Source organism: Nerophis ophidion, linkage group LG09, assembly GCF_033978795.1.
Source record: "Nerophis ophidion isolate RoL-2023_Sa linkage group LG09, RoL_Noph_v1.0, whole genome shotgun sequence".
In the NCBI taxonomy this organism is placed as follows: domain Eukaryota; kingdom Metazoa; phylum Chordata; class Actinopteri; order Syngnathiformes; family Syngnathidae; genus Nerophis; species Nerophis ophidion.
Genome location: NC_084619.1, coordinates 40,409,298 through 40,437,090, shown reverse-complemented (window position 1 = coordinate 40,437,090; position 27,793 = coordinate 40,409,298). Strand labels below are relative to the sequence as shown.

Below are 27,793 nucleotides of genomic sequence, written 5' to 3'. Positions count from 1 at the left end.
CGGAGCTACATGTAATGTGATAGATGAAAAGACATGGCAGGGATTAAAAGCAGAGAAAATAAAATGTCACTCTTATATTCCAAAATCAGAGAGAAAACTATTCTCTTACTCATCTAACCAACCTTTACCTATTAAAGGGGCGTTCACATGCCAAGTAAAAATAGGAGAGCGTAGTGAACAAGCAGAGTTCATAGTAATCAGAGGCAATGGGGAACCTCTACTTGGAAAAGAATTAGCCATGAAACTAGGTATACTGAAAATAGGGGCCAACATATCAGCAGTCACAGACCTGAAACAGTCCCTTCAGCACCAATACCCGATTGTATTTCAGGGGGTAGGAAAGCTGAAAACAAAACAGATAAAACTACACATAGACCCAGAGGTGACACCAGTAGCACAGCCACTCAGGCGTATACCCTTTAACTTACGGGCACCTGTGGAGGCTAAAATGAAAGAACTCTTAGATCTAGACATCATAGAACCGGTCGATGGACCAACACCATGGGTAAACCCAGTGGTCATCGTACCCAAGGCAAACTCTGAAATCAGCCTGTGTCTAGATATGCGACAGGCAAACCTTGCAATCATCAGAGAGAGATACCCTATTCCAACAGTGGATGAACTGCTACAGGGGATGAATGGATCAGTGATGTTCAGCAAACTGGACTTAAAGTGGGGCTACCACCAACTCGAATTGACCCCAGAATCACGTGGTATTACCACATTCGCCATCCACAATGGAGTCTACAGATACAAAAGACTTATTTTCGGCGTGTCTTCAGCCAGCGAACAGTACCAACATGAAATCGCTGCCGCACTTGCTGGTATAGAAGGGGTGGAGAACATCTCGGACGATGTCATAGTTCACGCGAAGGATGAAGTGACGCACAACGAGCGACTACATGCAGTTTTGAGAAGACTGGAGGAATGTGGACTGACATTGAATTCTGACAAGTGTCAGTTCAACATGGATCGGCTGATCTTCATGGGAATCCTGCTGTCTGAAAAGGGAATCGGTCCAACAGAGGAGAGCGTGAGAGCTGTGAGCGAGGCAAGAGAGCCGGAAAATGCATCAGAAGTGAGAAGCTTCCTTGGACTTGTGAGTTACAGCAGCGAAGTCTGACAAGACAAGACACTACTTTTGAATTTGGTCCTGAACAGAAAAAAGCGTTTGAGGCGCTGAAAGAGGGCTTAGCCAAAGCAGGGACACTTGCTTACTTTAACAAAGATGCACCAACCAAGATCATCGCAGATGCTAGTCCAGTGGGGCTAGGAGCAGTGTTAATACAGAGCCAGAAGGGAGAGAATGTTCCCATATGTTACGTCAGTCGAGGTCTAACTGATTGCGAACGTAGGTATTCTCAGACAGAAAAAGAGGCCCTAGCTCTTGTATGGGCCTGTGAGAGGTTACACCCATACGTATAGGGTAGACAGTTTGATCTGGTTACAGACCATAAACCTTTAGAATCTATCTATAATCCACGTTCAAAACCATGTGCTCGTATAGAGTGATGGGTTCTAAGGCTACAGCCCTATGATTTTAAAGTAATACATATCTCGGGGAAAAAGAACATAGCAGACCCGTTATCACGTCTACTAGGAAACAGCGTACTGAAACAGAAACATGCACACGGATCCGATGAATATGTGAGATTTGTGGCAGTGAGCGCGACACCCAGCGCACTGACAACCCGTGAGGTTGAGGAAGCGTCAGCCCATGATGAAGAGCTGTGTGAGGTGCGTAAAGCCATCGCTAGTGGACACTTTGAAAAGTGCACAGCATATGCTCTTGTTGCTAGTGAGTTATGTGTGATAGGACAACTGGTTCTACGCGGGACGCGTATCGTGCTACCACAAGCACTGCGGGCACGCGCTCTCTCACTAGCTCATGAAGGACACTTGGGAGTTGTTGGTACCAAACAGCACCTCAGGAGCAAATTCTGGTGGCCAGCTATGGACAAAGCAGCGGAGAGACATTGTAAATCATGCCATGGTTGCCAAATTGTTGCTCGCCCAGATGCAACAGAACCTTTGAGACCCACACAGTTACCGGAGGGGCCTTGGCAAGATGTTGCAATCGACCTACTCGGACCCCTACCGACAGCTGAATCAATTCTAGTTGTAGTTGATTACTACAGCCGTTATTATGAATATGACGTGTTAAAATCCACAACTACATCAAAGGTGATAGATAGTCTTGAGACGATTTTCGGTCGACATGGACTGCCCATCACATTGAGGTCAGATCAGGGCCCTCATTTTAAATCAGAGGAATTCAGTGAGTACTGTGACACCAACGGCATTAAGCACTTAAAAACGACACCACGATGGGCGCAAGCAAACGGTGAGGTGGAACGTCAAAATGCTTCGCTGATGAAGAGGATTCGCATCGCTGTTTCAGATGGACTTGATTGGAGGCGAGAACTCAGAAAATATGTCACAGTATACCGGAGCATCGATCACACAACCACGGGGAAGAGCCCCGCTGAGTTGCTTTTCAACCGAAAAATGAGAGGGAAGTTGCCAAGCATCACAGCAGCAGGACACGCTGATCTGGAAGTCAGAGACAGAGACGCAGAACAAAAAGGACAATCCAAGATCTATGCAGACGAACGCCATGGAGCCAGATATTCAGACGTCAATGTTGGTGACACTGTCCTGGTGAGACAAGAACATACTGATAAACTTACCACACCTTTCCACACAACGCCACATAAGGTGGTGAGCAAATCAGGAAACCAAGTAGTTGTTGAGTCTCCAACGGGAGCCAGATACACAAGGAATACAACATTTGTGAAACGATACAACAACTCTCATGATACACCCACCAGAATGGATGCATCCCAGGACGTTGAGGACTCCACAATAAACAGAGAGACACAACCTGCTCAACGCGCAGAACAGAGTATCACCAGCCATGACACCCAAGACACACAAAGGCCTTCGAGGAAGATACGGTTGCCACAGAAGCTGGCAGACTATGTGATGACATAGACTTTTATCTTGTTACGGTCTGGTGATGTAGTAGTAACATTTAAAAAAGAAAAGGGAGAAATGTTTGAGTCAAGTTTAGTGACAATATTGTGTGGTGTTGTAATGTGAAATTAACAACTTATAAGTAAGGTCAAAGCAGGTTTACAGTATGATATATTTCTTGACTGAAAATGTGTGTTACTAGTGAATTGATGCATGGTTGAGAATACGGAGAAGACATACAGAATATTTGAGTATGTGTTTAATAAGAAATATTTTGAATACTCCCTAATGTTTATAGTTGACAATTGAAAATAACCTGAAGTTTATTTCTAAGGAAAGGAGGGATGTCATGTACTGTTTTGTCATGTTCGAGCCACCGTAGCCTGTGTTCAGTGTGTGACGTCACGAGAGCGGGGGAGAGTTGAACTCTCGAGGTTGTTAATAAACGGGAGTGATCCGAGGCATTGAGTTAAAACGTGTTGCCTGATTATTATTAAATTAAGACACCTAAATAAGCGTATAGGTGAAACTGAGGACATAACAATGACAATCAACAATGTTCCTACAAAGAAGGATAAAAACAACTGAAATATTCTTGATTGCTAAAACAAAGTAGATGCGGGAAATATCGCTCAAAGGAAGACATGAAACTGCTACAGGAAAATATCAAAATAGGAGTGCAAGACAAGAACTAAAACACTATACACAGGAAAACAGCAAAAAAACTCAAAATAAGTCACAGCGCGATGTGACAGGTTGTGACAGTATACCTACTTTGAGACAAGAGCTATATTGATGCATGGTTGGTTATGGTTTGAATTCATATCTAACAATTGTAACAACGACTTTTTACTGTCAACTGAGTTTTGTTTTTTTAATAATTTCTGCTGATGGTGTGCCTCCGTATTTATTTAACGCAAAAAATGTGTCTTTGCTCAAAAAAGGTATATTAAAACACTGCCTTACCGTACGGCTGTATTGATTGATTGATTGATACTTTTATTAGTAGATTGCACAGTTCAGTACATATTCCTTACAATTGACCACTAAATGGTAACACCCCAATAAGTTTTTCAACTTGTTTAAGTCAATCAATTCATGGTAAAAGACTCATTCCCTGACCGGGAATCGAACCCGGGCCGCGGCGGTGAGAGCGCCGAATCCTAACCACTAGACCACCAGAGAGCTCTTGTAAGTAGTTTGCTAAGATATTGCAAAACTTAATCAACTTAATTATTTCTATACTTACTGTCACCAAATTCTGAGCAAATCAATGACTTACAGTTCAGTAAAACATAAAAAAAAAAAGTCCTGTATGACATTCAAATGACCAAATTGCCTTTGTACCCAAATAGTGGGGTACTTTCTTAAGCAAATGTTATTTATGCAAGCAAATGATGACCGTTGATTAATCATGATTCAAGAGCGTCACAGTTCAAGAGTGTGATTTATCTCATTTAAAAAATAATCACTTGACAGCCCCTCCACAGGATGAGGAAACTAGGTACTGTTCCTGTCAGCAAACACATTTTAACGAAGGTTTACAAATCACAAATTGAATACGATTTCATATTTAACCTCTCATCCCAGTACAACTCACTTACCTCCAAACACAAAACCATACACTTCCATGTCATTTTTAAAACCAGCAAAATAATCGGTTTACCACAAACTACCCTCTCCGAACTGTGTGACCGACCGCTCTGTGGTCAGGAGAGCCACCCTGATCACGGTCGACCCCTCACCCTCTCCATCAGTCCTTCCAGTTACTGCCAGTAGGCAAACACTACAAAGTCCCACTGCCCCTGAAAAACATCAACACAAACATCCTTCATTCCCTCTGCAATAATATTTCTGAGCAAAATCAAAGAACCCTTTTTAAAATATTTTTATTTTTTAATAGTCCTCTTTGAATGTACTGCACTTTTTGTTTTTAATGTAAGTTGTGTTTGTTGTTGGGCCTGTCAAAGGATGATTTGTGTACCTGTTAGAACAGACAATGCAGTGTATCCATCTATCTATGCAGACATACATATTAATATATATATATATAACATATACATATATATATATATATAACATATACATATACACATACGCTTTGTAAGCCTTTGCTGTAATCATTTTGTGTACTGCATAGCCAGTTCAATTTAGTTTTGTACTGCATAACCTTCCCTACGCTTTAGTGCTCTTCCTACAGGACTCGTTTTTAGTTTGTTTGCCGTAAAATAAATGTATTTTTATCTGCAAACTATTGCTCGCTATCTTCTGCATTCCGGAATCACGACTACCATGGTCATCACGTGCCGCAAGCCTGATATTAATGCTGCTAACACAGTGTTTTATATGGGGTTTGTCTTGATCCCACATGACAGTTTTGGACATTATTATTAGCTTCCTGTTTTTGCAATTATTTTCTGAACAGTGCCTTATTTTCCATTCTACTTCCTGTCTGCCTATGTTTTCGAGACACTATCTTCTGGCTTGAGCATCTGCCCCCAGTTAAAGGCCTACTGAAACCCACTACTGCCGACCACGCAGTCTGATAGTTTATATATCAATGATGAAATATTAACATTGCAACACATGCCAATACGGCCTTTTTAGTTTACTAAATTGCAATTTTAAATTTCCCGCGGAGTTTCTTGTTGAAAACGTCGCGGAATGATGACGTGTGCTTGTGACGTTATTGGTTGGAGGGGACATATTAGCCCAGCACCACTTACGCCTAAAAGTCGTCTCTTTTCATCGCATAATTACACAGTAATTTGTAAATCTGTGTTGATGAATCTTTTGTAATTTGTTCAATTAATAATGGAGACTATAAATAAGAATGCTGTTGGTGGAAAGAGGTGGATTCCAGCCGCCTTTAGCACCGAAACACACCCGGTGTTTCTTTGTTTGTTGTGAAGCTTTAACACAGAGCGGTCAAGCGAACATGTTTCTCTGCGTCAACCAGCATGTTTTTGGATGGGAAAATTGTGATATTAGTGGATTACTGGACCTCCTCCTGCAGCAGCTGTCAAAAAAGGCAGCTGTGAGCTTGGCTACTCCATGGCTTCCATCAAAGACACTGGCGTTCACCGCAGCCATCTGACTTTGAGGTATGACCTTACAATCTCACTAAAACACTACTAAAACAATAAGCAGACAGGGAATCTTCCAGAATTATCCTAGTTACATCTGAAACGCTCACACTGCTGCCGCCCGGAGCCGGCGCTTTTTCTTTCTTTTTTTTTTTTTTTGTGCTTCACTCTAACTTTCCTTATCCACAAATCTTTCATCCTCGTTCAAATTAATGGGGAAATTTTCGCTTTCTCGGTCCGAATAGCTCTTGCTGCTTGAGGCTATGATTATAAACAACGTGAGGATGTGAAGAGCCCTCACACCGGTGACGTCACGCACACATCGTGTGCTACTTCAGGTAAAGGCAAGGCTTTTTTATTAGCGACCAAAAGTTGCGAACTTTATCGTCAATGTTCTCTACTAAATCCTTTCAGCAAAAATATGGCAATATCACGAAATGATCAAGTATGACACATAGAAAGGACCTGCTATCCCCGTTTGAATAAGAAAATCTCATTTCAGTAGGCTTTTAACAGTTAGGATACTGACCTTCTGGCAATCCCTAATCAGAAAGCTTCTTGTGCGTCATTGTATTCTGTCTAGTGTGTCTGTGTTTTGTTTTGCTATTAACTTCCATGCAGCAATGCTTTCCTTATGCTTGCTCCGTCGATCTTGCCGTTTGGTGCACTTTCCTACTGCACTATATGTTTTAATTGAATATTTTTATCTGAATTTGTCCCCGCATCTTGGGGTCATGACGATGAATAACCATAACAGTATGAAATAATCAGCGATTGCGTGTATTTCATGTTGTGACCGGGTAAATCTACTTATAAGTTTATGACGTTTCTTTTTGGGAAAAACAAATAGCTGTGACGATTTTGAGATGTATAAACAGTGTACATTTTTAAAGTTAAATTGTGATACTTTTGAAAAAGGTGGGGTGAATTTCATTGGGAAAAAACGTGTTTTAAAATTGACTGTGCAGTATAATTTACACCAAAGCATATCCAATATATTATCTGGAACACAAGCAAGTGTTTTAAAGGCCTACTGAAATTAGATTTTCTTATTTAAACGGAGATAGCAGGTCCATTCTATGTGTCATACTTGATCATTTCGCGATATTGCCATATTTTTGCTGAAAGAATTTAGTAGAGAACATCCACGATAAAGTTCACAACTTTCGGTGTTAAGAGAAAAGCCCTGCCTCTACCGGAAGTCGCAGACGATGACGTCACATGTTTGATGGCTCCTCACATATTCACATTGTTTTTAATGGGAGCCTCCAACAAAAACAGCTATTCGGACCGAGAAAACGACAATTTCCCCATTAATTTGATGAAAGATCCGTTTTTGAGGATATTGATAGCGACGGACTAGAAAAAAAAAAAGATAAAACAAAATAAGTTAAAAAAAAAAACGCGATTGCATTGGGACGGATTCCGATGTTTTTAGAGACATTTAGTGGGATAATTCTGGGAAATCCCTTATCTTTCTATTGTGTTGCTAGTATTTTAGTGAGTTAAATAGTACTTGATAGTTGGAATGGTGTGTCCACGGGTGTGTTGACGCGCAGTGTCTCAGGGGAGTCGACGGCAGCTATGGACAGCAAAAGGTCAGCCTTTCTCCGGTAATAACTGACTTTTTAACCACAATTTTCTCACCGAAACCTGCTGGTTGACATTTGGTAGGGATCCATGTTGGCTTGACCGCGCTCTGATCCATAGGAAAGTTTCACCTCCAGGAATTTTAAACAAGGAATCACTGTGTGTTTGTGTGGCTAAAGGCTAAAGCTTCCCAACTCAATCTTTCTACTTTGACTTCTCCAATATTAATTAGACAAATTGCAAAAGATTTAGCAACGCAGATGTCCAAAATACTGTGTGATTATGCGGTTAAAGCAGACGACTTTTAGCTGTGTGTGTGTGCAGCGCTCATATTTCCTTAAAACCTGTGACGTCTTGCGTACGCGTCATCATTACACAACGTTTTCAAGACGAAACTCCCGGGAAATTAAAAATTGTAATTTGGTAAACTAAAAAGGCCGTATTGGCATGTGTTGCAATGTTAATATTTCATCATTGGTGTATAAACGATCAGACTACGTGGTGGGTAGTAGTAGGTTTCAGTAGGCCTTTAAATGGATATTAAAATCATCACATTTAAGTCCCATTTAAGTAAAGTGCAAACCTTTGTGCTTTTGTGTTTCCTATTCAACACCAGATGTAAAAAACAAACAAAGCAAAAAACCTTTTCACATGTTAAATTTCCTTACTTATTTTTTTTATGTTATCTTATAAAAAAAATCCAGACATCAATATTTCGCCTGCATTAGCATGAAATGCAAGTTCACATTCACAACACCCTTTCCGGCGGTCCTGTCCTCCTGACTAAAAGCCTTTTGGACACGAATTAGGATGTCATCCTTTAAAGGTAAATGGCTCCAATTTTACTTTTGATTTTTTTCTCTGTAATAGGTACTTCTCAAATTCCATCCTGGTGTAACCTTGAATAAAGAAATGTATAATTTTCTCTTTTTCCATACTTTGTATTTCCCCCTCTTCCATTTTGTGTAAGCTAACCTAGTTTGTGAAAGAAAATAGCAGGGACTAATAACCAAAAAAAAATACAACAATAAAGATTTTATATACATAAAGCATTTAATGGTCGGTGATGTGTTTGAGCAGGAGAGACCAGAAGGCAAAGGTTTCATTGACAAACTAAAGAATAGACCTGAGAAGCACCATTATAAAATGGTTATTCCGCAACGGAAATACAAATAATTAGTCGGCCATAATAAGAATTGTTTGGGCTCATCTTTTACATTTGCCTCTGATGATTGAGCATTACAAAAGAGAAGGTAGATATCTGTATTCGTGACATGTACAGCAAAAGCTATTGTATCTCTGCATTTAACCCCTGCTCTTGAGGAGCAGTGGCAAGCCATTGTGCAGCACTGGGGAACTAATAGGGTAATGTGGGCAAAGTGTCTCTCCAAGCAGCAGCAACTGGGATGGAGGAAGAGGGATTCGAACCGAGAACCCTCTGGTTACTGAACAACCTGCAAATTCAACCAACCCCCACAAATTATGCATGCCTTCAAGCTTCGTCCGTCCACTGCTCGCAATTTCCCCGCACATTTTGCGCAATCAAATTTGTCTCTGAGTGGCACTCAAACGGGCAACTTAACTGTCTAATCAAAACATATTTTTTATTTTGACGAATCAGAAACAGCAATTTAAAACAATAAATTAACTATTTAATGATCAGATGGCACATTTGTCCTGCATAGCTCAGACTTACTTACGTTTTCTGTCGATAACGCTAAGCCTTCTAGAAAATGTAGTAAACATTTAGCAACACACCATCATTGTCACTTTCTACTTTACATGTATCACTATAAAACATTTTCCTGGCTATAAAGTTGCACCAGTATTTAGGCCCCAGCCATTAAATCTTAGAAGAAAAATATATTTTTACATATATTAGCTGGACCAGACTATAAACCGCAAATATATACCAGCTTGAAAGATTTTGTTAATGTTTTCAAAGGTGTTTGTAAAACGGCATAAAACGTCTAATTGTCACGCCTATGGATTATGTTTTGTTTTGGTCATGTTATATTTTGTTTTTTGGACACTCAGTTCTGTTTTGCACTTCCTGGTATGTTTTTGTTTCCATAGTTACTCATAGTTTCCACCTTGTTTCCAAGTCACGCCCTGGTCCTCAGTTCTCACACCTGCTGGTTAATTACAGTATCACTGCTAGTATTTAAGCCACAGTCACCTGATAGTCAATCTGGCAACTTCCCACTCTACCCACATCTCCATGTACCTACCTTCATGCCTTGCTGTTTGTTGTTTGACCACGCCACGTAAGTTTTGGTATTCATGCCTCAGTGCAAGTTTTGTTTTTTCATGCCACAGTGCAAGTGTTTTTGTTTCATGTTTGTAGTTTGCAGCATTTATGCTAGTCTTTTGTTTTTTTCATAAGCCAAGTTTGTTTTCCGCCCTCGTGCGCGCCCTTTGTTTGCCTTTTGTTGAAGTCTGTTTGTTTAGTAATAAATCATCATGTACTTACATTCACGCCTGGCTCGTGCAAATCATCCTCTGCGTCGAAGAAACAACCTAAGTCCAAGATCATGTTTGACAGTAATCAACCAAAACAGAAGTCATCATCATCAACCTTTTTGGCTGAGATAGCAATGGAAGCCAAATATTTTAAAATGTATTCCCGTGAGAGCCACATAATATTTTTTAACACTGAATACAACTAAATGCGTGCATTTTTTAAGTAAGACCATCATTTTCAGAGTATAATAAGTAACGTATTGTTATAAATCAATCAATCAATGTTTACTTATATAGCCCTAAATCACTAGTGTCTCAAAGGGCTGCACAAACCACTACGACATCCTCGGTAGGCCCACATAAGGGCAAGGAAAACTCACACCCAGTGGGACATCGGTGACAATAATGACCCAGTGGGACGTCGGTGACAATGATGACTATGAGAACATGATACTGTGAAAGATCAATCCATAATGGATCCAACACAGTCGCGAGAGTCCAGTCCAGAGCGGATCCAACACAGCAGCGAGAGTCCCGTTCACAGCGGAGCCAGCAGGAAACCATCCCAAGAGGAGGCTGATCAGCAGCGCAGAGATGTCCCCAGCCGATACACAGGCGAGCAGTACATGGCCACCGGATCGGACCGGACTCCCTCCACAAAGGAGAGTGGGACATAGAAGAAAAAGAAAAGAAACGGCAGATCAACTGGTCTAAAAAGGGAGTCTATTTAAAGGCTAGAGCATACAAATGAGTTTTAAGGTGAGACTTAAATGCTTCTACTGAGGTAGCATCTCGAACTGTTACCGGGAGGGCATTCCAGAGTACTGGAGCCCGAAATGAAAAAGCTCTACAGCCCGCAGACTTTTTTTGGGCTTTGGGGATCACTAATAAGCCGGAGTCCTTTGAACGCAGATTTCTTGCCGGGACATATGGTACAATACAATCGGCAAGATAGGATGGAGCTAGACCGTGTAGTATTTTAAATGACATTGTTCTTCTGAAGCTAACCTATAATAGATAAAATACTTCTTACCATTAATGCGACTCCTTGAACAGGTGCAGTAGAAAATGCAAGAGAATATTTTATATTTTGAACGTTATTTTTTAACACTGTGATTACCAGTGGAGTTATTAATTACTTATCGTGTTAAGCAATGTCAGCTAAGATTTATCGGACACCCAGATGCAGTCATCAAAAGAGCCACATCTGGCTCGAGAGCTTTAGGTTCCCTACCCCTGTCATAGATCAACCAGCTGCGGAAGCGAGCTCTCCAATCATCAAAACAGACTCTACGGTGAAATTTTGATGAATTTACATTAATAAAACATACTAAAAAGAATGCTATGGTAAGTTTGTAATACTAACGCAGACACTTATAAACGTGTTAGCATGTTTGCCAATGCCAATGATGCTAGCTTGATTATTTTACCATAGCCTGTACAAATATGCATAAAACACTCTTACATGCATCACACATGGATGATTTAGTAAGCGTGACTTGTTTAGTTGTATTGTAAAACCTACAAACGTTGCTTTGATTGATGAATTTAGAATCCTTTCGAACAGAAACGCTATGGATGAATATAATTCTGCCTCGAAACATTGTCAACCTGCAATGAGTGAACTCAATCAAAAGATGGCATCATAGCCCAAACAGTAACACACTTTTCAGTGTCTCTGTCTGTGTAATGTGAAAATGATTCGTTGAATACAATACATTATGGCCGTTAGTGAAGAAAAATCTATAAATCAGGGACACCGTTTCAAAAGCCGCAGGGTTCAAAGCATCAGAACAAATCAGCAACTTATAGTTCGTGAAGTACAGTATTCATTCAATACTTAACCCGGTTACGACAATTTGAAAATAAATTTTCATTTATAATGCTGACCTTGCAAAGATGCAACATTTACACAATGTGATGATCATCTTTCATTTACCAACACAATTTGTGTACTCAGCAATTCACAGATACTCTTAAAATGTGGGGATAATGTGTTGGAACATAAATGTTTTTTTTTAAGATGGACAATCACTTTTTAAGCGTCACATAAACATGGAAAGTGTCTGTAACATGTAGACTACAGAGCAAACAGCAGACAATAAGGATGACTTTGGTGGTGTTTATTTCTGTAATTAGAATTAAATATTACTATTAGTTCAAATGAATTCAAACAGTACAGTCATTCGAAAATTAGATCTGATTATGTGCTTTTGCTGCCTTCTAGTGTCTACTTTTAAGTCTGTGGGGTATAAAATGACAAAAACATCAATACCGTATCAATCAATCAATACTTTTTTCTTAAATTTTTGTTGAAATCCTTGCGCTTTTTTATGTTAAGCTAAAAAGAAACACTTCAAACATTGATAACAAATTCACCAAATCACAACTCAATTCAGTGTTATCGGAAAAAATAAGCCTCAAAACATTAAAACTTTTGCCGCAACTTTGTGAAAATGCTGTTGGAACTTCAGACATTTTAGGGTGTAACCATCACAAAAAAGGCAGCGAAAACTTGGAAGGACTGATATTTTTTCGTTCTTGTAACTATTGAACAGTCAAATACATTATTCAGTTAATGCCTTCCTCATCTCTGCATCTTGGGATCCATCTATTGCCGTGGCCACAGCCTGACAATTGGGTCATCAAAAAAACTTCACTTTTACAGATAAACACATTTCCACTTGTGGCGAGTTTTAATCAAGCCTTCGTCACACCATCCATTTAAAATACTTTGATTATACACAATAAAACTGGGAACACAAATACAAGCATAGATAGCCATTCCATAAGGATGCCTCTTAACTATAATATGTTGTGGTCTAGGCATATTCCAGAAGCCTGTCCCATAGCCCATGGTGCTCAAAATCCTCTCACATAAACGTTCCAAACTCTCTGTGGGCCAGTGTCCAAGCAGAAGGCCACATGGAGGGTAAGCAATAAATTCTTCAGCGCTTATTGACTGCAAATTCTCTGTTAGACCTCTGTACCAACCAGTGAAAGCTTTACATGTCCCATGATGTATGGCACTAATAGTAACAGACACACACACAAAAAACACAAATACATTTACTTCCTGCCAGTTCGTGAAGATGGATGTCTCGGTAGAAGCCTGAAACTTAATTAAATGTGCCACACACAGGTGAATATACTGTACTACTTTAGATCTAACAACTTGTAAGATTGCTGAAGTCTGACGAAGAGAATATATTTGATGTACCAAAATACAGTATATAAAATACATAGTTTGCCTCTGCCTCCGTCCACAGACTTAGAGGCCTACAGAAACTCACTATTACCCACCATGCAGTCTGATAGTTTATATATCAATGATGAAATATTAACATTGCAACACATGCCAATACGGCCTTTTTAGTTTACTAAATTACAATTTGAAATTTCCCGGGAGTTTCGTCTTCGAAACGTCGTGTAATGATGACGTGTACGGAAGACGTCACGGGTTTTTTAGGAAGTATGAGCGCTGCACACACACACAGCTAAAAGTCGTCTGCTTTAACCGCATAATTGCACAGTTTTTTGGACATTTGTGTTGCTGAGTCTTTGCCATTTTTTTAATTAATATTGGAGAAGTCACAGTAGAATGATGGAGTTGGGAAGCTTTAGCCTTTAGCCACACAAACACACGGTGATTCCTTGTTTAAAATTGCTGGAGGTGAAACTTTCCTATGGAACAAAAATATTTGTTCCTCAAATATCTGACATTGAGTACTGCGTGGGGCTTCACGGTGGCAGAGGAGTTAGTGCGTCTGCCTCACAATACGAAGTTCCTGCAGTCCTGGGTTCAAATCCAGGCTCGGGAACTTTCTGTGTGGAGTTTGCATGTTCTCCCCGTGAATGCGTGGGTTCCCTCCGGGTACTCCGGCTTCCTCCCACTTCCAAAGACATGCACTTGGGGATAGTTTGATTGGCAACAGTAAATTGGCCCTAGCGTGTGAATGTGAGTGTGAATGTTGTCTGTCTATCTGTGTTGGCCCTGCGATGAGGTGGCGACTTGTATAGGGTGTACCCCGCCTTCCGCCCGATTGTAGCTGAGATAGGCGCCAGCGCCCCCCGCGACCCCAAAAGGGAATAAGCGGTAGAAAATGGATGGATGGAGTACTGCGTGTTGGAGATTAGTTACAGTTGCACCGGGCAGCATAGCTCAGTTGGTAGAGTGGCCATGCCAGCAACTTGAGGGTTGCAGGTTCGATCCCTGCGTCTGCCATCCTAGTCACAGCCGTTGTGTCCTTGGGCAAGACAGCTTCCCCACCTGCTCCCAGTGCCACCCACACTGGTTTAAATGTGACTTAGATATTGGGTTTCACTATGTAAAGAGCTTTGAGTCACTAGAGAAAAGCGCTATATAAATATAATTCACTTCACTTCACTGGACATTGTGTTCTTCAAAGGAATGTGGATTAGATTTCCCTGATCGGACAATATAACTGTCCATCTCTTAACTCATCTATGTGCTTGATAGTAGTTATTGTTTTGGAAGAAAGTACTTCCTTGTTGGCCCTCTGGTTGATATGTTGATCGGCGCAGACACCCTTGGCATCCTAGACAATATCACTGATGCTGTTGCACATATTACAAACCCCGTTTCCATATGAGTTGGGAAATTGTGTTGGATGTAAATATAAACGGAATACAATGATTTGCAAAACATTTTCAACCCATATTCAGTTGAATATGATACAAAGACAACATATTTGATTTTCAAACTCATAAAATTTCATTTTTTGCAAATAATCATTAACTTTAGAATTTGATGCTAGCAACACATGACAAAGAAGTTGGGAAAGGTGGCAATAAATACTAATAAAGTTGAGAAATGCTGATCAAACACTTCTTTGGAACCTCCCACAGGTGTGCAGGCTAATTGGGAACAGGTGGGTGCCATGATTGGGTATAAAAGCAGCTTCCATGAAATGCTAAGTAATTCACAAACAAGGATGGGGCGAGGGTCATCAATTTGTAAGCTAATTGTCGAACAGTTTGAGAACAACATTTCTTAACGAGCTATTGCAAGGAATTTAGGGATTTTACCATCTACGGTCCGTAAAATCATCAAAAGGTTCAGAGAATCTGGAGAAATCACTGCACGTAAGTGATGATATCACGAACCGTTGATCCCTCAGGCGGTACTGCATCGAAAACAGACATCATTGTGTAAAGGATATCACCACATGGGCTCAGAAGGACTTTGAAAAATCACTGTCAGTAACTACAGTCGGTCGCTACATCTGTAAGTGCAAGTTAAAACTCTGCTATGCAAAGCGAAAGCCATTTATCAACAACACCAAGGAACACCGCCGGCTTGGCTGGGCCCGAGCTCGTCTAAGATGGACTGATGCAAAGTAGAAAAGTGTTCTGTGGTCTGACGAGTCCAAATTTCAAATTATATTTGGAAACTGTGGACGTGGTGTTCTGCGGAACAAAGAGGAAAATAACCATCCGGATTGTTATAGGCGCAAAGTTCAGAAGCCAGCGTCTGTGATGGTATGGGGGTGTATTAGTGCCCAAAGCATGGGTAACTTACACATCTGTAAAAGCACCATTAATGCTGAAAGGTCCATACAGGTTTTGGAACAACATATGTTGTCATCCAAGCAACGTTATCATGGACGCCCCTGTTTATTTCAGCAAGACAATGCCAAGCCATGTATTACAACAGCGTGGTTTTCGTAGTAAAAGAGTGAGGGTACTTTCCTCGCCCGCCTGCAGTCCAGACCTGTCTCCCAACGAAAATGTGTGGCGCATTATGAAGCGTAAAATACGACAGCGGAGACCCCGGACTGTTGAACGACTGAAGCTCTACATAAAACAAGAATGGGAAATAATTCCACTTTCAAATCTTCAACAATTAGTTTCCTCGGTTCCAAAACGTTTGAGTGATGTTAAAAGAAAAGGTGATGTAACACAGTGGTGAACATGCCCTTTCCCAACTACTTTGGCACGTGTAGCAGCCATGAAATTCTAAGTTAATTATTATTTGCAAAAAAAAAATAAAGTTTATGAGTTTGAACATCAAATATCTTGTCTTTGTAGTGCATTTAATTGAATATGGGTTGAAAAGGATTTGCAAATCATGTATTCCGTTTATATTTACATCCAACACAATTTCTCAACTCTTCAGGAAACGGGGTTTGTAGTTATTCAAGTACTTGCTTATATTTTAGTTTGTCATTATTTTTTATTATTGACATTGAACAAGAGAGCACATTTTACCAAGTCAAATTATGTGTGTTAAACTTACTTGGCCAATAAAGCTGATTCTGAAAGTACATGTCGCCTATTATGCTTAGCACCAAGACCATTGCAGGTGTCTTTCCCAAGTCTTGGAAACGACTTATTATCATTTAGTTTGTGGTTGTACGTTGGAGAATTTTTCACCCTTTGAGCTGGAGGTAAATGTGGACGTCTTACAAATGTATTCCAAATGGGAATATTCCAATGCTTTTTCACTTTCCAAGAAAAAAAAATCCTTGCATGGAGCGCACCAATTTTGTGCTGACCTATCCAACAGCTTTCAAGGGGAGCCTTTGCATGGGTTACTTCTTCAGCTATGTTGAGAATTGTGTTGTTGCAAAAGCATTAAAAAAAAAATTACATATTGAGTAAAAAAAATATTCAGTCTTGGTTCACAAAGAAAAAAAAAGAAAAAGAAATCCAAGACTTAAAGAATGATTTTAAAGCGAATAAAGCAGTAAGCTAGCAGGAGCAAACCGACACGTCTGTAGTCCTTGAAAGCAGGAAGTAGTAAAGAGCAAACGTGGGCAAAGGGAATGATTGTCTCTATGGGCAAAGCTGGTAGTACACGAACAATCTTCATTAAAATAAGACGATATGCACCGCTTTTGCTCTTATTAACATTGTACATACATGCAGTCTTAGTAGATCACCCGCAACACGCCCACTAAGAGAATAGACAATTTTATACACACTGTTTAACACTACTATTTGGATCATAGTAGATCAGATCCTAAACTCGGTCCTGACTGGAAGGTGTGACAAATAAGTAAAATTATTTTATTTAAAGGCCTACTGAAACCCACTACTACCCACCACGCAGTCTGATAGTTTATATATTAATGATGAAATATTAACATTGCAACACATGCCAATACGGCCTTTTTAGTTTACTAAATTGCAATTTTAAATTTCCCGGGAGTTTTAGCTGCACACTCACAGCTAAAAGTCGTCTGCTTTAACCGCATAATTACACAGTATTTTGGAGATCTGTGTTGCTGAATCTTTTGCAATTTGTTCAATTAATATTGGAGAAGTCACGGTAGAAAGATGGAGTTGGGAAGCTTTAGCCATTAGCCACACAAACACACCGTGATTCCTTGTTTAAAATTCCTGGAGGTGAAACGTTACTATGGATCAGAGCGCGGTCAAGCGAACATGAATCACGACGGATTGTCAACCAGAAGGTTTCGGTGGGAAAATTGTGGTAAAAAGTAGCTTCTTACCGGAGATCAGCTAAACTTGTGCTGTCCATAGCTGCCGTCGACTCCCCTGAGACACTGGCGTCAAGACACCTGTGGAGACACACCTCCGACTATCAGGTACTGTTAAACTCACTAACACAATAGAAATATAAGGGATTTCTCAGAATTATCCTAGTAAATGTGTCTAAAAACCTCTGAATCCGTCCCAACGCAATCGCGTTTTTTTTTTTTTCCAGTCCGTCGCTATCAATATCCTCAAACACGAATCTTTCATCCTCGCTCAAATTAATGGGGAAATTGTCGTTTTCTCGGTCCGAATAGCACTTTTTGTTGGAGACTCCCATTTAAATCAATGTGAATGTGTGAGGAGCCTCCACATTTGTGAAGTCATCGTCTGCAACTTCTGGTAGAGGCAGGGCTTTTTTGTCAGCACCAAAAGTTGCAAACATAATCGTGGATGTTTTCTACTAAATCCCTTCAGCAAAAATATGGCAATATCGCGAAATGATCAACTATGACAAACAGAATGGACCTGCTATCCCTGTTTAAATAAGAAAATCTCATTTCAGTAGGCCTTTAAAGACATTTTACTGTTGATGGGTTCATACTGATAATTGAATACACATTCAATTTATTTTGACGCTAGACAAAAATAATCCAAAATATTTCTGCAACAAGAAAACCACTTTTTTGCCCTTTTTTAATCTCTACATTTTCATTTTGTTTCAAGCTTCAGTCTGAACTCCCTTCCATCCTTTGCTGTCTTCCTCAACAATTTACTGTTGTCTCCTTTTTTAAATTTTTTTTTTATTTTTATCTATGAGCGCAGCAACCGTGGACCATCTGCACACATTACTGCAGTTCCGAACAGAAACAGGGCCTGAGGAGTGTCCCATCGTGCGTCACTCAGTGTCTTTCATTAGCTACCCACCCCCATTTACACACGCTGTACCCCTCTCTTGCAGCCCCTTGGCCTCAATCTCCTTTGTGCTGTGATATGCATGCACTTTGATGCCTAATAAATGGCTCCGTCCTTTTTGACATGAGCAGCCTGTGCCTGCCCCGTTCAGCCAATAATTAGCCTGCTCTCCTTAGCAGCCGGGTACAAATTATACGCCACTCTCCCTCTTCCCCTCCCCAACTTTCATTCATTTATAGGCACAGTCTGCTCACCTCTCCCTCTCCATCTGTCTGTCACTTGCTTTAACTTCTTTAAAGATGAAACTGGTTCTTTGTACACGTTTCTATGACTAAATGAGCATTGCTTATTGTATGTAATTTGGATTTTTTTATTTTAATTACTGGTTTTGATACACAATGACATATATGACTACACAGCGAAGGAAAGAGGACCCTAAACTGTTCATGCAACTCCACCTCTTAACCCAATATGAAAATTTCTGTTTAAATATTTAAGTATTATATCACTTCATAGTGTGATTAAAAAAATAACGATCGGTAATAACAACAAAATTATATGTACGGTATTTTTCGGAGTATAAGTCGCTCCGCAGTATAAGTCGCACCTGCCGAAAATGCATAATAAAGAAGGAAAAAAACATATATAAGTCGCACCGGCGTATAAGTCGCATTTTTGAGGGAAATGTATTTGATAAAACCCAACACTAAGAAAAGACATTTGAAAGGCAATTTAAAATAAATAAAGAATTGTGAACAACAGGCTGAATAAGTGTACGTTATATGACGCATAAATAACTAACTGAGAAGGTGCCTGGTATGTTAACGTAACATATTATGGTAAGAGTCATTCAAATAACTATAACATATAGAACATGCTATACGTTTACCAAACAAGCTGTCACTCCTAATCGATAAATCCGATGAAATCTTATACGTCTATTCTCTTACGTGAATGAGCTAAATAATATTATTTGATATTTTACGGTAATGTGATAAAAATTTCACACATAAGTCGCTCCAAACTGTGAAAAAAACTGCGACTTATAGTCCGAAAATACGTTATATACCTTTTTATAGAGTGTACATGTAATGTAATGGAGGCTAGTGACTATGTGGTGTGTACGTCAGCTTTCAACACTTTAGGACAGTGGTTCTCAAATGGGGGTACGCGTACCCCTGGGGGTACTTGAAGGTATGCCAAGGGGTACATGAGATTTTTTCAAAACATTCTAAAAATAGCAACAATTCAAAAATCCTTTATAAATATATTTATTGAATAATACTTCAACAAAATAGGAACTGTGAAAAGAAAAGCAGCAATGCAATATTTAGTGTTGACCGCTATATTTTTTGTGGACATGTTAAATAAATATTGATGTTAAAGATTTCTTTTTTTGTGAATAAATGTTTAGAATTAAGTTCATGAATCCAGATGGATCTCTATTACAATCCCCAAAGAGGGCACTTTAAGTTGATGATTACTTCTATGTGTAGAAATCTACATTTATAATTGAATCACTTGTTTATTTTTCAATAAGTTTTTAGTTATCTTTATATCTTTTTTTCCAAATATTTCAAGAAAGACCACTACAAATGAGCAATATTTTGCACTGTTATACAATTTATTAAATCAGAAACTGATGACATAGTGCTGTATTTTACCCTTTTATCTCTTTTTTTCAATCAAAAATGCTTTGCTCTGATTAGGGGGTACTTGAATAAAAAACATGTTCACAGGGGGTACAACACTGAGAAAAGGTTGAGAACCACTGCCTTAGGAGCAATGCTGGACAAAGAGCTTTTAGCTCATTTCCTAGAGCTGCTGCGCTTAACTCTCAACTAGTGAGGATTTGTGTCCGCGCCCCTGGTAGGGTGGAAGAATGCGTTATTTACATATGTTAGGAGCAACATAATTTCTGCACCAATAAGTATTCAGATATTTTAAGTAGACAGAAAAAATGGACACCCATTAATAATGGTAATTTTCCATTTACAGCTAAATGATTAAAACTGATATTGTTGTAAATTAGTCAGGAAATGTATATATTGGTAAATTGTACTTAAAACCATAAGGCCAGGTTTCATAATCGCATACCCATCACACCTAATGAAAGATTACGACCTAAATTTATTTTTTTGGAACGTATTCAATGTATGACCAGGAAGAAGTCATTAATTACACATAAAATAGTCAAACTTATTTCAGGATGCATCAGGACCATTTTGACAACACTCCCAAGATTATGCCGAGAAAAAATGAAGATGTAAATATGTTAATACTATTAGAGACATCTGTTTACACCTGTTCCCTGTAGAGGCCTGGGTATTTTTGTTTTGGAATCAACATGATTGTATCGGTGTTTACGATACCATATCAGGGCTTACAGGTGCCAAATCAATTGTAATTACCTCTGCCAGGAAGTCATGTATTCACTGGGATTTGTCTGTTAGTTAACAACATAACCCGGAAGGTTACAGGCAAATTTTGATGAAACTTTCAGGAAATGTCCGAAATAGGATAAGAAACATGTAATTATTTTTTTTTTGAGTAATGCGAACCATTTCTACATTACCACACATTATAGGCCTGAACTTTTTTGCTAAAGATAGTGGATGACTGGCAAGATGGTCACTTTGTTTATTTCCTTCCTTTATAGAGCAAACGCGTTCAGCTGCTCAGACCAAAAAACTGAACCGTCTTACAGCCTATTTACAAACGACAGACGAACATGCAGAAATTCAATTATCTTTCAATTAAAGGAGATGTTTGCAAACTTCACACAGCTGCCAAGAGGATGTTAACTTTCCAAAGAGTTACTGTCACATCTATGGGATCATGTTTTGTTTCGATCATGTTCGGTTTTGTTTTTTGGACATTCAGTTCCTGTTCCTGTTTTTTTTTATTACCTTAGCAACTCATTAGTTTTCACTTTGTCCTCATGTCACGCCTCTGTCCTCATGTCTCACACCTGTTCTCACTAATCACCACAGTATTATTTAAGCCTGTCTGTTTCTGTTGTTCACTCTAGCAACATCACTTCCTTCTCACGTCTACCACCTGCTACGCACCTTGCAAAGATCCATGGCTCGGTCACAGTTCCATGTCATGTAAGTTTTTGTTTATAGTTCATAGTTAATTGCCTTTGTGATAGTCTTTTGTTTTAATAGCCCAGTTTGTGTACCGCCATTGTGCGCGCCTTTTGTTTTTTCCTGTTTTTAGTTAGTGTTAAAATAAATACATGTCTTTACCTTCACGCCGTTTCCACTCCATTCGCTTTGCACCTCGGGAAAACAATCCACGTCCAAGTCCTAGTTTGACAGTTACCAGCATTATATCCCGCCCTCTTTCAGCTTTTAAAAATTACGCTCGTATGTAACTCACACACTTTTGCTTTGTTGTCTGTCAGCTATTGATTGCGATTTGGCAAAATTTGGATAATAAAATTACCTTTCAATGAATGTAGGGCTGGGCAATTATATGGTCGTAATCGTTGATCGTGATTAATTTTATTTCGATCATGGTGGTCAGCTGGTAGCATATTTCTTCGATCAAACATGACAGATACGTCTGTTAGATATTACTGCAGTAGTAAACAGTGGAAATACAACAACGGTAAATGGGTTATACTTGTATAGCGCTTTTCTACCTTCAAGGTACTCAAAGTGCTTTGACACTATTTCCACATTCACCCATTCACACACACATTCACACACTGATGGCGGGAGCTGCCATGCAAGGCCCTAACCACGACCCATCAAGTGCAAGGGGGAAGTGTCTTGCTCAAGGACACAATGGACGTGACAAGGTTAGTAGAAGTTGGGGATTGAACCAGGAACCCTCAGGTTGCAGGCACGGCCACTCTCAACTGCGCCACGCCATCCCCAATGCTAGGTACAATCCTGCACGTGATCCTTTATGTGTGTGGATTTATGGTTGTGTGTGTGTGTGTGTGTGTGTTTGTGTGAAAGTTTGTTGGTGTGCGCGACCTGCCGTTCCACCATCGCACAAGTCAGTCTCCTCACAACCTAATCAATGTTCAATCAGCGTTGTGCCTCTTCTCTTTACACAGCTGGAAGTGCAGCCAAGAAGAACAAAATAAACAAATATGACTAACACTAACATAGAAGTTGAAACACAACAATTAAAAGGAGCAGCGGCTTTAGTTTCAGTACCTGCTGTAGCACCCCAGTAATCTTGCCCTGAATGCGGACTTGCAGGCACTCAGGATGTCTATGTGACTGTATTGGTCCCAACTGGGAGACTACACACACGGACCTATTTAATCAGAAAATTGTTTTATCTAAATATTTTTATTCAGACTTTATGTTTATGTGTCTTCAAAGATCCCACTCCTCTGATACAGCATCCATCCATCCATCCATTTTCTGCAGCTTATCCCTTTCTGGGTTCCGGGGGGTGCTGGAGCCTATCTCAGCTACAATCGGGCGGAAGGCGGGGTACACTCTGGACAAGTCGCCACCTCATTGCAAGGCCCTGATACAACATGTTCTAAAAAAAAAAAAACCTCTGCACACAGGCACTTAGTGTTCTTTTTGTTTGTTTTTGGATGAAAAAAAAAAAAAAACGTTTTGTTCCTGAAATAATCATTATACTTGTTTTATGTGTTGATATACTGCACATCATTTTAAAGTACTGTATTTTCCGGACCTTAGGGCGCACCGGATTATAAAGCACACTGCCTATGAATGGTCTATTCAGTATTTTTTACATACAAGAGGCACACCGGATTATAAGGCGCATTAAAGGAGTCATATTATTATTATCTTTTTTCTCAATTGAAAACACTTCGTTGTGGTCTACATAACATGTAATGGTGGTTCTTTGGTCAAAATGCTGCATAAATGATGTTTTACAGATTATCTTCAAGCCGCTTTCTGACTGTCGCTTCCAGATGTGCTGTTTTGTGGGCGGTCTTATTTACGTGGTTCACCTTGTTGTAGTGGTGTAGCATGCAAGGGCGGGAGTTGAGTTGCGTTGAGTTTGAGTTTATTTCAAACATGCAAGCATACAACATGATACATCACAATTTCCAGTTTCTCTTTTCAACATGTTCGAAAAGGAGTAGGACGAAGCACAGCTTATTTAATCCTACCCCTTTCTTTTTACATAACAGTTGCTAAAAGAAGTGGAAGAAGTGTCAAAAGATGGAGCTAACTGTTTTAATGACATTCAGACTTTACTTAAATCAATAACGGAGCAGCATCTCCTCATCCAGAAACAAAAAAAAAAGCCGGAAATGTGACCTGTGAAAAACCGTCTGACCGGAACTCTAATAACTAAAGTTTCTTGGGTGAATAATATAAACTCACTACACCAGTATGTTTTAGTGCTTTCATGGCGAGTTTACTAACAGATATAAGTAAGAACTTTACACTACTTTATATTACAAATGGCAACAGTAGAGGATGAATTTCCCATAACAAGAAGATAGAGAAAAAGAAGAGGCTTATTGACTACCGACTACAAAGGCGAAGGATTTATGCAGATTCGAAATACAGATCAGAAGGTAATAAAAGTTGCTTTTCAGGCTTTGACTCAGACTAAGAAAATACTTTATTAATCCCCGAAGGGAAATTAAAATTTTCAGCACAATCCCATTCAAGATCAGACAAACATTACAGGGAGACAGAACAGGATTGCTGACGGGTCTGCCAACTTCCGGCGCCCCGTACAAAAAAGGTGAGATACAGGTAAACAAGTGGGGGAAAATACAAAAATTAAAAAAACATTTTTTTTTTAAATTTGTATAAATTTTGCATAATATTGCGAAACAAAATGCCAGATAATATGTCTTAACTTTTACACACACCATAATAATGCTCATGTTTGATGCGCCGACAATCCACCAAGCGGTGCGGCTTCATATCTTACCAAAGTCGTACTCAAACATTTTGATAGATTTTTGAGGGCCGTGTGTAATGTTCTATATTTTCAATGGAACATTTAAAATGTTGGTGTTGTTTACTTAAGTCGTATTGCCATCATACATCTTACCACGTATCTCTTATGTTTGACTGCCATCTACTGGTCACACTTATCATTACACCATGTACCAAACTAAATTGCTTCGAGGTGGTTATTAGGGACACTGTCAAGTTTTGAGAAAAAAAAATTTAAGTGCGCCTTATAGTCCATAAAATACGGTACCTCAAATTCAAACTGCGCTTAAATGTATTTTCAGTCAATATAAGATACAGAATTTGGGTTTTGCAAACTCCACAATCTTGGTCACCACCTGCTGTTTGCCAAAGCACAGGTGAGAAGCACTGATAAAGTAATTTAATAATAAAAAACCAAAATTTTCCATTTGAAAGTGTTGTTTGGTAAATGTTCACTTGAATTAAAAGTCGTATAGTATTCACTACACCAATTATGCTTTGTTTTTCTGCAAAATGTTTGTGATGACAAGCAAAAAAACTAAATAACTTTGAAAGGCAAAAAAGTTGTTCTCTTTACCCCCACAAAATGTGCTGAAAAAGAGGCAAAACCATGGCCCTAAAACCAGGTACCATAGTGTGGGCGACCTGTACTGTTGCATCTCTTGTAAGCACGATTATATATACCACCTAAATCAGGGGTTGGGAACCTTTTTGGCTGAGAGAGCCATGAAAGCCAAATATTTCAAAATGTATGAGAGCCATATAATATTTTTTTAACACTGAATACAACTAAATGCCTGCATTTTTTAAGTAAGACCAACATTTTGAGTATAATATGTCTCTCATTTTTTTAAACAACATGGTTATTCTAAAGCTAACCAATAATAAATATAATACTTCTTACCATTAATGCGACTTCTTGAACAGGTGCAATAGAAAACGGATGGTTGGATTAAAATGCATGAGAATGTTTTATAATTTGAACGTTATTTTTAACCAGCGGAATTATTCATTACTTATCGTGTTAAGCAATGTCAATTAAGATTTATCTGAGAGCCAGATGCAGTCATCAAAAGAGCCACATTTGGCTCTAGAGCCATAGGTCCCCTACCCCTGACCTAAATGACAGTTGTCAGCTGTTATCATATATTACCTCAATCAAACATGGTGGAAATGTTTGTTACAAGACACTACTTTAGTACACAGTAGAGATGCAATACTACTTTAGTACACAGTAGAGGTGCAATACTCGCTATAATCCTGCGCGGGACGACCCCCTTCAATAAATTAAATACAAAAATCAGGATATTAATCAAGGTCAGATGAAATGAAAAAATAAATAGTGATCAAATATAGTGATTTTTTTTGCCACATTGCCCAGCCCTAGTTGAATGCAGCCTATCATAACAACTGGACTGTGAATCGTTAGTTGTTTCTCTTGGACTGTTTTCGTTTGTGTACACGTGACTGACTAGCCTGAACACCAGATACATTCCTCGAGTTGACAAGCAATATTTATTAGATTTAATTCATAATTCTAAGATGTTTAAGAATATAGATATTCTGTTTAACCACTAATGTTGACATTAGCTAGCCGGCGGAATTCTTGTAATTTTTTGTTTAAAAAATGTAATTATACAATAGCCTTTTTTAATTACCTCCACCAGGAGGTTAAAGTTAAAGTACAAATGATTGTCACACACACACTAGGTGTGGTGAAAAGTGTCCTCTGCATTTGACCCATCCCCTTGTTCACCCCCTGAGAGGTGAGGAGAGCAGTGAGCAGCAGCGGTGGCCGTGCCAGGGAATCATTTTGGTGATTCAACGCCCAATTGCAACCTTTGATGCTGAGTGCCAAGCAGGGGTCCCATTTTTATAGTCTTTGGTATGACTCGGCTGGGATTTGAACTCACAACCTACCGATCACAAGGCGGACACTCGAACCACTAGGCCACTGAGCTGAGTAAGTTATGTTTTGCTATGGTTTCGCTGGGAAGATCTTGATTGAACTTTTAAGGGAATGGTAGACATGGGGTAAGGTACAGGTGATTAGATTTTAGGGGTGATCAGGATCACCGTCTGGATTCAGGATTCTGCCTCACAAAACAAAGGTCCTGAGTAGTCAGGGTTCAATCCCGGGCTCGGGATCTTTCTGTGTGGAGTCTGCATGTTCTCCCCGTGAATGCATGGGTTCCCTCCGGGTACTCTGGTTTCCTCCCACTTCCAAAGACATGCACCTGTGGATAGGTTGATTGGCAACACTAATTGTCCCTAGTGTGTGAATGTGGCTGTGAATGTTGTCTGTCTATCTGTGTTGACCCTGCGATGAGGTGGCGACTTGTCCAGGGTGTACACCGCCTTCTGCCCGATTGCAGCTGAGATAGGCACCAGCGCCCCCCGCGACCCAATAGTGAATAAGCGGTAGAAAATGGATGGATGGGCCTGAAGGACCTCTCCGCTCTCCGAGTGCTTTTCTAGCTATTGAGGCAGCTATTCTCACATCACTGATATGAGAGTTGAATTAGTGATGACCAGCCATCATACATTTTAGATTTTTAATCAAAACAATTAAGCACAAACTAATGCAGACTACAAAATAACTGGATGAATAACAGCCATGTGAAATGGTTTTATTACTAAAAGCACCATGTAATCAAGGGAAATCACAATGGTTATGAATCTGGCAAATGCACAGCATTCAAAGCTTTTTGCTGTAATGGGTGACACTATTACAAGCATTAGCCCAATTCCCTCACGGATGCAGTAGCGAGATGGGTCAGAAACACACACACACACACACACACACACACACACACACACACACACACACACACACACACACTTTTGTTTCAGGTTCAGAAGGGTGCTGCGGTGAGCAGAGGCAAGAGGGCAAAAGGGACGTGCTGGCATAATGCATTTACTAATAACTGTTTATTATTGTTGGTTCCCCAGGGGGTGCACTTTATGGAAATGTCTGTATATGAAGGGCAGAGGTGTGAGAAGGCCACTGGGAAAATTAGCGTTTTAGATTCCCTTGCAATGTCCTACCAGCTGCCTGTGGCGTGTCACCCTGACAATCTGATTAAACATTTCCTTGTTTATGGTCATGCCTAACCTTAAGGTGACTTATTGGTAGCTCCTTTTTTTTCCATGCATGTTCTTGGCTTGACACGTTACTTCCCATCGCGATCCCAGATAACATACATCTACAGTTCACACTTTGGAAAAAGGTGCAACACTACTTCATTAACATACACACACACACACACACATATGCGGCACACAACTGCACCGTCTCATACTTTGGCAAAGTGTGATCTTGCACTTATTTGCATGCATTAATTAGAGGCTTTGCGCCTAATAACACAAAATGACAACTGCAGTGCATTAATTAATCAC

The 27,793-nt window shown here is 39.6% G+C and overlaps 1 non-coding gene across 1 annotated transcript; it reads right to left on the bottom strand.

The window, feature by feature from the left end:
* Positions 1–4,089: 4,089 nt before the first annotated feature.
* On the bottom strand, positions 4,090–4,161 carry trnae-cuc (transfer RNA glutamic acid (anticodon CUC)). Its single transcript has one exon. It is a non-coding gene; the product is annotated as a tRNA-Glu (tRNA).
* Between the last annotated feature and the right edge of the window lie 23,632 nt (positions 4,162–27,793).